At 36.8% G+C, this 13,271-nt stretch overlaps 1 protein-coding gene across 1 annotated transcript in view; it reads left to right on the top strand.

The window, feature by feature from the left end:
* The window catches only part of LOC142336039 (uncharacterized), a 64,939-nt gene that overhangs the window by 5,997 nt on the left and 45,671 nt on the right, over positions 1 to 13,271 (top strand). The gene's annotated exons all lie outside the window — the stretch shown is intronic.

The following is a 13,271-nucleotide window of genomic DNA, read 5'->3' as shown; positions in this document are numbered from 1 at the left end:
AACCTATTTGGAAAGCTTCTGCAACGTTCTTTCAACTATTTTTTGATTAGAAGAAAAAAGGGATTTCAAACAATATGAACAATTGAATTCTCGCATATTCGAGTTAGCTTATTTCCTGTTTAGAATATCAGATCATGGTATATTTTCTTGGAACTCATTTTTCGTATTTCTGCCACCTCACACGAATCGGCAGCCATGGTAGAGTTTTGTAGAGTATACGACTAATACCCAGTTTGCGGTGCAAGCCAGAAACTAGAATTTTCCAAGTTCTTCTCAAACGGAAGTGTCCATATGAGCTTTCATTTGTGCGCTCAAATTTCTTTTTCTAGAAAGTGTGATGAGGCGAAAATAAAAACAGAGAGCGAATGTACCCAAGCTCTTGGTTTGAGCCTATGAAAAAGGCTGTTCATTTTGTTTGTGGGCTGCAATTGGTTAACAAGCGCCTTAAACTTACTCAAGCGTAAAACGTGAAAAACAAATCTTTTTCAGCAATGACTTAAACTTGTTCCCAATGACCTTGGGAGCTCAAGAAAAGCATGACATTTGCTGATGATTAAAACTACCGCCAAAAACCTGAGAGGTACTCTTTCCCAAAAACATCTGACAAGAAGTCGCAACCAAATATGAGCAACCAAAAGTCTAGAATATATGTTTCATTACATAAAATGGAGACCTACTTCCGTGATTAAGAACCAATCGTCTACCTTCTGAAACTGATTTTTTAAAAAAACAAAGAGGGTGACATCACTCAACCCCCCCCCCCCCCCCCCCCCAACCCAAGACAATTAACAGTGCTGAACCTACACCTGCAAGCAGAAACAGCTCGCATTAGCAGTTCTAGAGAATCAAACTAAGCTCTAGAGAAGCCAACCAGGAGTCTGAGAAACCTACCCAGCCTGCGCAGCAAGAAGTCACCAAAAAGTTCAGAAGAAAAGATAAGATACGTCTTCAAAACATCAAGAAAAGCCCCCAAGACGATTTTTTTCGGTCTCAGACGTCACCAAACACGAGGAGATTTTTTTTCAAGGGTTCCAGACGTCACCCGATCAAGAAGTCCTGAGTTTTTTTGGTTGCAGACGTCACCAAGAGATGATAGCCCGAGGTCCCAGACGTCACCTCAGAAGTCCCTTTCCCGGTTAGACGTATCCGAAAAAAACTTCAATTTTTTTTTGCGACAAAAATCTCAAAAACATGAAAATTATCCCCCAACGAGCTTTTGTCGATGCTTTATGAAAAAAATAGCCATGAGAAACCACATGTCAGCATTTAGCAGCAAAAAACACACAGATTGTACGAAAAAACGATATAGCGTTTTTTGCATCAGAAAAATTCAAAAACATTTTTCTGAATTTGTCGCAAAAAATCTACATAACAGTAAAATTAGTAGTTGAATACAACACCTCAGTTGGACCTTAAATTGACTTTTTTAAAGTCTAGTTGTTTATGTAAAATTTTTGCTCAAAAAACGAAAAATTTGCAAAAGTGCTTTTTTGAGCGCCAAAAATCAAAAAACGTTATTCCAACCTTTTAATGAAAACTTTTTAATAATTCCAAGAAAACCTATTGATTGGGCCCCTTCAGTTTGTTATTATACCAGTATTAAAGTTAGTTTATGGATTTTGCATTTTAACAAAGAGGCAACTAGAATTTGCCAAAAAATTTCGTCTTTGACTTTAAAAATTCAAAAAACGTTTTCTTGACGTCATGATATAAACAATTAGTAGATCCAAGAAAAACTTTTGATTTGGCCCCCTCAGTTTGCTATCATACAAGTTTTAAAGTTAGTTTATGGGTTTTGCATTTTAACAAAGAGGCAACTAGAATTTGCCAAAAAAACTTCATCTTTGACTTTAAAAATTCAAAAAACGTTTTCCATACGTTATGATATAAAAACTTAGTAGATCCAAGAAGACCTATTGATTGGGCTCCCTCAGTCTGTTATAATACAAGTTTCAAAATTAGTTTATGGGTTTCGCATTTTAACAAAGAGGCAACTAAAATTTGGCAAAATTCCATCTTTAACTTTGAAAATTCAAAAAACGTTTTATTGACATTTCGATAGATAAAATTACTAAATCCATCAAAACCCATTAAATGAGCCCCTTCAGTTTGCCATAATACAAGCTTTAAAGTTATCTTATCAATTTTGCGTTTTAGTAAAGAAGCAGCTTGAATTTAGCAAAATTGCATCTTTGACTTTAAAAATTCAAAAAAATGTTTTCCTGACGTTTTGAGATAAACAATTAGTAGATCTTAGAAAACCTATTCATTGAGCTCCCTTTGGTTTAAAACAAGCTTTAATTTTAGCATTTCGATTTTGCATTTAGTAAAGAGGCAACAGAACATTTGCGAAATTGCTTCTTTCACAAAAAAAATTGCATACTGCTAGCCGCGAGCCTAGTTAATGGGGTAGTATGTATTCCTAAGAGACCAAACAATCACATTTTTTTTTCAATTTGTGTATACCACTAGCCGCGCGCCTAGTTAATGGGTTAGTATGCACTGAAAACAGCTTCTCAAGAAAAACGAAAAAAAAAAGAAAATTAAAAACTCTTTTCTTTAGCTCAAAAGCAAGAAAATCAAAAGCTCGAAACAACTCCCCTCTTAAGTTTGCTCACTCGAATAATCCCTTTGAGTTGCAAAACTCAAACGTCTCTTTCTTTCTGTCTTTCTCTTCTACAAAACGAGTTGTCTTGTCTGCTTGTCTGTAGCTCACGTTGCCTATTTGCACCGCAATAAAAAAAACAAAAATTTTAAACTTTTTCGACACAGGGTCTAAGCAGTAGCAACCTCTAAGCATTTTTTTGTTCCTTTTTCAAAAATGGTTTCTCCTTGTAAAAGATTGTAACAAAAACTATTCAAGAGCCATACACTTATTCTATTCATAAGAAAATCTTGATTTCCCCAAATTGTAGCAATTATTTGGTCGTGTTTATTGAAATAACGAAACAAGCGCGCGGACAGGGTTATTTTTTTTGTTTAGATAAAACTAGCTAGATTTAGCACAAAAAAACTTTAGGATTCTATTTGCGTCGTAATTTTCAACAACAAAAAAAAAACCTGGGGCTGATTAGCCTCACAGCGTCATAAACATTGTTTTTCAGCTTTGAAATTTGCGTCGCTCCGGTATCGAAGCCGTTTTTAACTGTTAGTACGAAAAAGACCAACAAGAGCAAGATGACAAAGAGGAACAGTCGAAGTTGTCACTACGCGTTAAACAAATTCAAAATTGCAGAGCTGATTTTGAAAAGCAAGCTGGACCTCTTACAAACTGCAATCGATCAGAGAAAGCGTTTCAGATCACTCACCCTGCTCATCAATAGAGCAAAAGCAAATGCTGACGAGCTGAAAACAACACTTGATGCCGTGTTAAAGGAAAGTCCGAACTCAGCACTTCATCTGTCATGGAATGATATTAAAACCTTTTGTCACGTCTCGAGATATTTGAACACGAAATTGATAGTTTAGATGACGATTGACTACTCAGCCAATCTTCAACTAGGATACGCGATGATTTCAGTAAAACAACGACTGCCAGATATCCAACCTCACGGAGATGCTCACCATCAATGAACCAGATTCCAGAAGCAAGCAACCCAGAACGTCATCATTCTCCAACAAAACACCACTTTTACCACCGAGACCGGAGAAACCATCACTGTTTTTGTCCGAATGCCACACGACCAAACCAATGTTGTCAAAATTTTTAAAAGGCAACAATGAGAATCCGCTTTCTATGGGAATGAGTACAGCAAGTTTATTCAGTCCAATTAACATCAATAACACATTGGAATCCAAAACAGAAGAAAAATACTCGGATAAAAATTTTGCGAAACCTGAAACGACCGTCGCAAAAACTCACGATCGTTTTGCTCTCAGTGATACAACGTTATCTGCTGTTGATAATTTTACAGGCAACCAGCAGCAGCTTAAAGCAGACAATGATTCAGTCCAGCCGCTTAATTTTGTAAGCACGCAAAATAAATTTCAAAACCATTTTCCTCGGGAAAACTTTAATAATCAATTTCAGTCAAAAAACATGCTATCTGAATTTTCTCGAGATATCGCCGAGGAACGGTTTCAGACGCAAACGTTTGAACCAAAGAGCATGGGTTGTTCCAATTACCAAGGAACACATAATTCCCGCGTGATGAATCTCAGTTCAAGAAAACGCACAGAACCCAGATTTTGATCCGCAACAGACAAAACAACCAATTAAACTGAGTAACACAATGACAAACTTTAATCAGTTCTCTGAAAATTCCTGCCAAAACGCAAACAATTTTCAAACTTCTAACATATTTTCTTTACCATTGCATAATGGACAGGAATTGAAAAACACAGAGAATAAAAGTTTACCAGGAAACTTTACTCAATTCCAGCCACAGTCACAAGTCAAAACCGTAGGCATTGAGCCTCTCAACCTATTCTGTGGTCAACAAACCGCCTGTTCAAAAACAAAAACTGAAAGTGTTCTCATTGCTCATTCAATGTCAACGTTTCCTCCACCAGCACTGCCTTCAGTAGAGCAAAATCCCGAGTCACAATTACCACATTCACATCACTTTTCCAGCGTATTACATCTAATATCAAATGAAAGGTTCAGACACCCTTCATTTGAAATCAATTCTTTACCGTGGACCTCAAACACAGCTCCATATTGGCAGAATCCAACGAGTACACAATAAATAAAGTCACCAAAATTCAAAAATACAATTCAAAACTTTAATGGCAACCCATTGAAGTATCACGAATGGATAAATAACTTTTTTTGCCTCGTACATAACAACACCAGTATTACTGACACACATCGTGTCACCTACCTGCAAAATGCAGTTACTGGAAAAGCAAAAGATGTCATCCAAGCGTATTCGTGTGATCCTGCTTATTATAGCACAGCTTTAAACGAACTCATGTCATATTTTGGTGATCCTACAATAGTGGTGAATGCCTTCATATATCAATTGGAAAACTGGAAATCAACTAATGACTATAACAAGCAAAACTTTGTAGCCTTTGCTTTGTTCTTGAAACGTTTAGTGCAAGCTTTCCAATACCTGGGATACACAGCAGACCTACAGAGCTCAACACTTATGAAGAAAGCTAAAGAAAAAGTCCCGCATAACATCCTCCTCAAATGGACAGAGTACACCGTTACATCAATCGAAACACCAGCTACTTTAGTTGAATTTCAGAAATGGTTAGAAGTTCAAGCACATGTGTACGATAAGATAAACCTTCCAGAAAAATTCCAGCAAAATAACCTTCGTAGAAACAACTTTAATAGCTATGGAAACATGAACAACAGCGATAGTCACGAACGAAATTTAAGTACCCAAAGTTCAGGCTTTCCAGCGCAGCCGACTAATCGAAATCAGTCAACAACAATAAGCAGTAGCGGTACTCCGAAACCGCCTAGCGCCCCTCCCTTTCCACCCCTAAACAACTTGTCCCGATTACCAAAAATGCAGCCCAAACCAGCGATTTCACATTGTAAGAAAGAGCAATCTTTGGTCGAACTGTTTGAGCAATAAACATGAGAAGCAAAATTGCCCATCAAAAACACGCTGCCAAACATGCAACGGATACCACCACACAACACTGCATGACCCCGCTAAAATTAGCAAGCGTCCGCCAGCTGCTTTTGCCACCAGCAATTCCACAGGTACAAATGTTACCAACCAAGAAAATCAGTCAGTCAAACAGCAATGTGAACCAGGAAGTAACAACAACGCAAGCGTCTCATCCAAATCACAAAAGAGCCGCTACGGACAGTCTTCTGCAAACAAAAATCAGATTCAATTTTAGCGCGCTAATTTGAACAATGCCAACCAAAATTTTAGCGTGAATCATCTACAGTCTACACCAAAAGAATGGTTCGAACAACTTCAACTTATCCCAGTATCTTTTCTAAACGGCAAGAAAGTTTTCGATACGTACGCTCTGATCGATCCCGGAAGCCAATTTACTCTCATACTTGACAAAATCACAGACTTCCTTGCCCTTCCATGCGAAGATCAAGAAGCCACTACGCTTCAGTATCTTAACACAGAGCATGATATGCCACTTTCAAAAACTTCAGAACAAGTGACAGTTGCACCTTACGAAAATTTGGATCAAAAGTTTTAAATTAAAACAACTTATAGCACTCCTTGTTTAAATGTAGCACCAGCTAATACATTTGAACTCAACCAGCTTTGCGATGCATTCAACGAATTGCGTCACATTCACTTCCCAGAAATAGCTGAAGGCAAAATTGGTGCACTTTTGGGAATAAACACTTTTGCTTTCACACATTCAGTTGAAGTCATCCCGGCAACTAAAAACCAGCCTTTCGGTGTAAAGACGATGCTTGGATGGACCCTAGCTGGAGAGTATGAAAGAGTGGAAAAGCAACCCAAACAACGATCTCACCAGCAGAAACAGTACGGGTACCACGTATCACGAAGGAGCTCCGACGACCAGCCTCTTGATGAATTGCTTGAGCAATTCTGGAAAATTGAAGCCGAAAGAACTCAACCCGAGCGTGAATCTAAAAATCCCATTGACAAGGAAGCCCTTGATATATTGAACAAAACAATCAGCTACAATGGTGAGAGGTACGAAATTGGACTGCCTTGGAAAAAACCATTGAGAATTGAAAATAATTTTTTTGCAGCTCTCAGCCAGCTGAAAAGTCTTCAGAAGCGACTCAGTAATGACCTCCAATTGAAAGAGTTGTATTAGCAAACTCTCACAACACATCTTCAAAAATTTAATGTCAAGCCAGTTGAAACGCAGCAGCCAGAACCCGAGAAAATTTGGTATTTGCCTCATCACCCGGTGGTTAATCCAACCAAGCCCGGAAAAGTGCGCAGAGTAGCAAATGCTGCGGCCAAGTTTAGAGGACAATCTTTGAACTCCAATTTGATCACAGGACCAGATTTGCTGCACAACTTGGTAGAAATTCTTCTGAGATTTCATGAAAACCCAGTTGCCATTCTCTCTGATATCGAAGGCATGTTCATGCAGATAGCAATAAGGCATGAGGACCAATCTACATTACGCTTCCTCTGGTCCAATGAAGAGATGGTTAACCAATACCAGTTCACCAGATCATTTTTTGGAGCAACCTGCTCCCCATTTTGTGCAATTTTCGTTCTGAACCGTTGCGCAAAAGATAATGCAATTGAATTTCCAAGAGCAGTTAATAAAATAAAGAACCATTTTTATATGGACGACTATATCCATTCTCTGCCGTCTGTAGAAGAAGCAATTGAAACAATTAACCAGACTAAAGATAGCCTTCATAAAGGTGGCTTTCGCTTGACAAAATTTGTGTCAAACAAACATGAAGCTCTAAGGTTCATTGAGCAAGAAGGTCGAGATGAACTGAAAGAGATCAGTAGAGTCCTCGGTCAGAAATGGAATACCAGAACTGACTGTTTTCTAATGAAGACATTAGAACAATTTCCCCGAAATGCAAGTGAGTATACACAAAGGAAAATGTTCAGTTTAGTATCAACAATTTTCGTTCCCCTAGGAATTTTGTCCCGCTCACAATTAGAATCAAAATGCTTTTACAACAAGTCTGGAAGCTAGGCAAGAAGTGGGATGAACCACTTCCCGCAGAACTTAATTTCAACCTACAAAAAGTGCTCGATAGTTACTTTGCAATGCCTGATATCGAAATCCCCAGATGGTTGAACTCCTCAACGAATCAGGAAAATAATCACCAGCTCCATGTCTTTGTTGACGTCTCAACCGTTGCATTGTCAGCAGTTGCTTACATTCGCACCCAAAAACAGGACGAAATCTTTCAAACATTTTTTCTGCTTAGAAAATGCAAAGTTGCACCAATAAAACAAATTAGTGTGCCAAAATTAGAACTCGAAGCAGCCGTTTTAGGTACACGCCTCCGCACATTGACAGAAACCGAAATGACATTAAAATTTGAAAAAGTCTACTTGTGGACTGATAGTCGTGTTGTCTTAGATTGGATCAGTTCAAGAAAGAAACAAAACGTTTTCGTCTCAAATCTACTCGAAGAAATTAAGAAAACAACTAAAACTGATGAGTGGAATCATGTCCCAACTAATTTTGATCCAGCCGACCATGGAACGCGTGGCCTTGAGCCATCAGAAATCCCCCCGAAATGGCTCACAGCACCACAATTTTTGCAAAACATTGAAAGTTCTTGGAAAGATATGAAAAAGATTTCAACCGTAGGTGCCGTAGCCAGAAATAAAAAATCAGCAATCACACCTGTTATAGACCCGAACCGCTTTTCAACATGGAATAAGCTACTTTTAACCCTCGCAACTGTTTTCAATTTAATTTACAGAGCTAAAAAGAATCGTTCCAACGAATGTCAGTACACTAAAGATGATGTTTGTTTATCTCAAAATTTTCTGCTAAAGTTGTCTCAAAACAATGCTTTCTCTTCAATAATCAACGCATTAAAAAGAAGAAAAAATTTTGCCGCCAAGTGCAAATTGAGAAACTTAAATCCAATAATTGACCAAAATGGACTCGTACGATCTAGTGGCCGTCTCCTATTTGCCCCAACAGAATTGGAGATCGAAAATGGTTCAATAACCTTGGACGCAAAGGAAAAGATTGCGAGACTATACCTTGAACATGCGCACAGAATTTGTTTTCATCAAGCAACAGAACTGGTCAAAGCATTCGTGCAACAACGCTACTACGTCATTGGACTTCGAAAAACACTATTTTCAATAAAATACCGATGTTTTCTGTGTCGCCGTTTTGACACTTAAAATATACAACCAATAATGGCCCCACTTCCTGCATTCCGCTTCCCCACAGAAGAAACCAAATTTCCGTTTGCCAACACAGGACTGGACTTTTTTGGCCCGTTTTATATTGAGGACAAACAAGGCAAAATCGAGAAACATTATGGACTTATTTTTACATGCCTCATTTAGAAACCAGAAATTTCCAGATTTAAATACAGACACCTTCCTCAATGCATATCGACGATTCACCTGCCGAAGATGCCAAACTATTTTATTGTACAGCGATAACGGAAAAACATTTGTCGGCGCCTCCGAGGAGCTGAAGAAGCCGGTTAAGGCTTTAGACAAAGACAAGATTTATAAAACCCTAGCTTTAGTCAAAACCACATGGAAATTTAACCCACCATACGGCCCTCATTTTGGTGGCGTGTGGGAGCGATTGATTCAGAGCGCCAAGAGGACAATCTTAATCATTCTAAGATCTAAGCGTGTCTCCTTAGACATCTTTGAGACAATAATGGTTGAAGTCGCAGCAATCCTGAATTCCAGACCCTTGACAAAGGTTGCTGATCAGCCTGAAAACGAAGAACCACTCACTCCTAACCATTTCCTCATTCAACGCCCTGACAGTTCCCTGCCACCCGGAAACTTTGGAGACCAACAGCCAGCTAGTTTCAAGAACTGCAAGCACGTGCAGCAGTTGATGAACCACGTGTTGCGGCGTTTGATTAAGGAGTACCTGCCGACATTACTCAAGAGACGTAAATGGACAGACAACAACCAGCCTCCTCTGAAAGTTGGAGATGTTGTGTGAGTACTCAAAGACTTGACGCCGAGAGGAATCTGGCCCCTTGGAAGAGTTGTGGAAACATCCCCTGGACGAGACAGTGAAGTACGAGTTGCCAAAGTAATAACGGCTTACGGCTCGTTCGTGCGTCCGGTCGCCGGCCTCGCACGGGTTTTTTCTCCGTAGTTTTTTTAACTCAATTTTTTGCTCCGGTCTTAGGCAACATGAGCTACATCCCCCTCTTTGATGTTATTACCCCTACAGTATTTTCATTTCCAATTATATAGGTTCAAGGATATCGGATCAAACGACAATAAAGATGATCTTCAACCCCCTGCCCCCCTTCTTGGAGCATGTTCCCAATGACCTTGAGAACTCAAGAAAAGCATGATATTTGCTGATGATTAAAACTACCGCCAGAAACCTGAGAGTTACTCTTTCCCAAAAACATCTGACAAGAAGTCGCAACCAAACATGAGGAACCAAAAGTCTAGAATATATGTTTCATTACAATACTTGACAGCAAACCGAAAAGAAACAAATTTGATTAGGTTTAGGAACCTAACCCTAACCCTAGCAAAGACGAACGAAAGTTAATTTTAAGGAATGAAGCTAATGCATAAGTTTATGTAAAGTCAAGAGATTATTGTTCCGACCCTACTTGTGGGGGGGAGGAATTATATACTCAATTGGGTTTTTTTTTGTTCAGCCAATTTTGGCCGATCGATATATTCGTCGTAGAGAAATGTGAGTGGTATCATCAAAAAGCTGGTCCAGCGTAGAATTCAAAATTAAAAATATTTTATCGATTTCCGTTTTTTTCGGGGTGTTATCGAGGAATGACATTTTGTGTGAACACGCGATATTTGTTTACTTTTAGAGTAAATTTTCTCCAAATTAAAAAATTTTCTATAAAAATAGTATTTCAAAAATAAAATTCACTCCAAAAAATGGACCAATTTTTTGTTCCTAATAGACTAAAGGCGATAAAAAAACGAGTTCTGGTCTCATTGGGAAGTTCACTATAAAAAAAAATTGAATTCTTTTTGAGAGCTCTTTTTTAGATGAAAATTTTCTCTTTTTTCGCTTTTTAAGTGACCTAGAGACAAGGAGTTGCTCAAGGAGTTGCTCACGTTTTTTTTGGCTTCGATTCTGAGTTTTCGTAATTTTAAGTGAAATTTTGAAACTCTTTTTGAGATTTTACTATTTTTTGGAGTCCTATGGCATAAATTCATTGACTAGCAGGGCAATATATTCCATAATGAGCCTTAAGTGAACATATCTAGTGCTTTGAGGGGACAGCTAATGGCTGTTAAGACTTAAAAAAATTTTTTCGATTTTTTTTTAACATTAAAGAAAAAAACTTATTATCGTGAACTCTAAGTCATTCCAGGAATGACAGCACCCTCTTCCTTCCTTCCTACTGCAACCAAATTTAATCTGGTTAGCAATTTTGGCTTCTAACTTTTGTTTATATGACTTCAATGACACAAGATTTCAATTTTTTTTTAAAATTTTTTTTGGATATTTTTTTATTATTGATTACTTTTGAACTCTTATCACATTAACCAAACATTACACATTATCCAAATTTTATTTTAATCCCGTTGGCTTTTAATCCCATTGGCTTTAGGACGCTCAGTGGACCACAGATAAAGTTTTCAGAGAAAAGCTAATGGTTTAATTGGCTTCGACACTTTCTTCTCGCACTTTTTTTTTACCGAATTTTGGTTTTTGGCTGTTTTTGTTTTTGTTTTCACAGTCATAAGACTTATTGTGATGTCATGTCAATTATCTATGCGTAACAAACATCCTTTTCCTCCCATCGGGTGGGTTATATCTGAGCGTAGATATTGAGCTCCGTTGAAAGATTTTGATTTTAATGGCTGTTATGAGTTAAAAATAATTTTTCAATTTTTTTTTGTATATTAATCAATATTAATTTGACTATTAATATTTTTTAATATAAATCAAATAACTTTTTTCTTGAACTGTTGGTCAATGTAAGTACTAGCCGAATCTTTTGCCGTTCCACTGCAGCCAGAATTAATCTGGTTAGCGATTTTATCTGCTACCCATTAGTTTTAAAACTTCAATGCCACGAAATTTCATATTTTTTTTAAAATTTTCGCGTACTTTATTTTATTTTTGGATCCTTTTGAAATCTTACTACATCGTGCTATTGTTGATGGTCCCCATTGTTAAAGGTATAAAGTTCAACGGATCATAAATAAAGTTTTCAGAGAAGAGCTTATAATTTGAATTGATTCGACACATTCTTCTGGCACTTTTCTACTGATTTTTTGGTTTTGGTCTGTCTCTGTTGTCGTTTTCATAGTCAATAACTTGTTGTCAGGTCGTATTGATGAAATATGATTGTCAAACAAACTTATTGTCCCGTTGAGTCATAAATTAGCGTATTTACTGGCTTGCGTTGAAGGCTAATGAAATTAATTGGGTTGATAAAACGTGTTTTCTCGAAAATTTCGTTGTTCTAATGTATTTTTTCATGTTTGTTGAGTTTTTGAAATGATATTGATAAATAATTTCATTGCTCTTAAAAATTGAAAATAGAAGAGTTTTTAGTGAAAAGTTCATTTTTTAAATGTCTTCGACACTTCTCTCGCTCAATTTTTTCTTGAAGTTGCTGTTTTTGTTATTTAGGTAGCCCTAATTTGCTGACAGTTCTCATAGGCTTCTAAATGAGCATTGAATGAATGATGTTACCCGAAGCAGTAAGTTTATAGCAAATAGTCTTAAAGTTTATGATAATCATATTGAATTATTTTTTCAACATTTTCATTTTTTGTTTTTCTTTTCATCAAATTGTAACTTATTTTCATCAATGAGAGATCCCATCAAATTTCTTGTATTTTAAGAGATAACTTATATATTTATATTATTTGTCACAATGTTTGTTTTGTTATATGCGTTTTTTGGACAATATGCGTTTTTCTGAACGTTTATTGATTGGCCAATTTTTGTGTTTCTTTTCTCTTCTTTCAGAACAATCGGGTGAAAACAGATCCCGATGGTTTTCAAATGTGGCGCAAGTAAACTTATTTAATCTCTCAGTTTAAATCCTTCGGCTGAATCAGTAGAAATGAACAATTGAATTAAAAATACAGAATATTCAGATGATAGCTAATTACCTTAATGGTAGCAATAGTTTGTATTTTCGCAAATCAATTGTAATTTTTTGAGTTTCTCTTTAGTTCGCTTCTATGGCTTAGTCTAACAAAAGACAAGTCCTTTCGGTTTTATAAAAAGTTTTTAGTAGTTTATTAAGGATTATTTAGTTAAAAGGTAATGATTTTTAATATTTTTGAGATTTCTGGGTGTAAAAAATGTTGATTAATTTTTTAGGTTTCGCCTCACTGTTCGTTCTTTTTGTCGACTTGTTACCCAGTCTCATTAAGAAAATTTTCCATCTGCTGTATTGCTAGAAAAAAGTAAACTTGTGTAGTTAAGGTTTTACCTGACTGCACTTTTACGTTGTTACTAGGTGCTTTTAAAATTAGATATTACGTTTTTGCCGTGAAATTTTTGTTTGTGCTAATTTCGTTTTTTGTTTTTTTTGTCTCTTAGTCTCTTTAATGTCAGATAACGTTGGTGTTGTAATGATAATTGACATTATGTAATTCAATTAGTAGATAAGTTGTGTAACGTTTGCTTTAAACTCAAACATCTATTTTTGTTATCTCTTCATTTGGTTGACAATTTAGTCAAAAATGTAGATGAGCTCG

The sequence above is a fragment of the Convolutriloba macropyga genome, chromosome 3, assembly GCF_964194025.1.
Source record: "Convolutriloba macropyga chromosome 3, txConMacr16.3, whole genome shotgun sequence".
NCBI lineage: Eukaryota > Metazoa > Xenacoelomorpha > Acoela > Convolutidae > Convolutriloba > Convolutriloba macropyga.
Note: the sequence above shows the minus strand (reverse complement) of the source record. Positions and strands in the feature narration are given on the sequence as shown.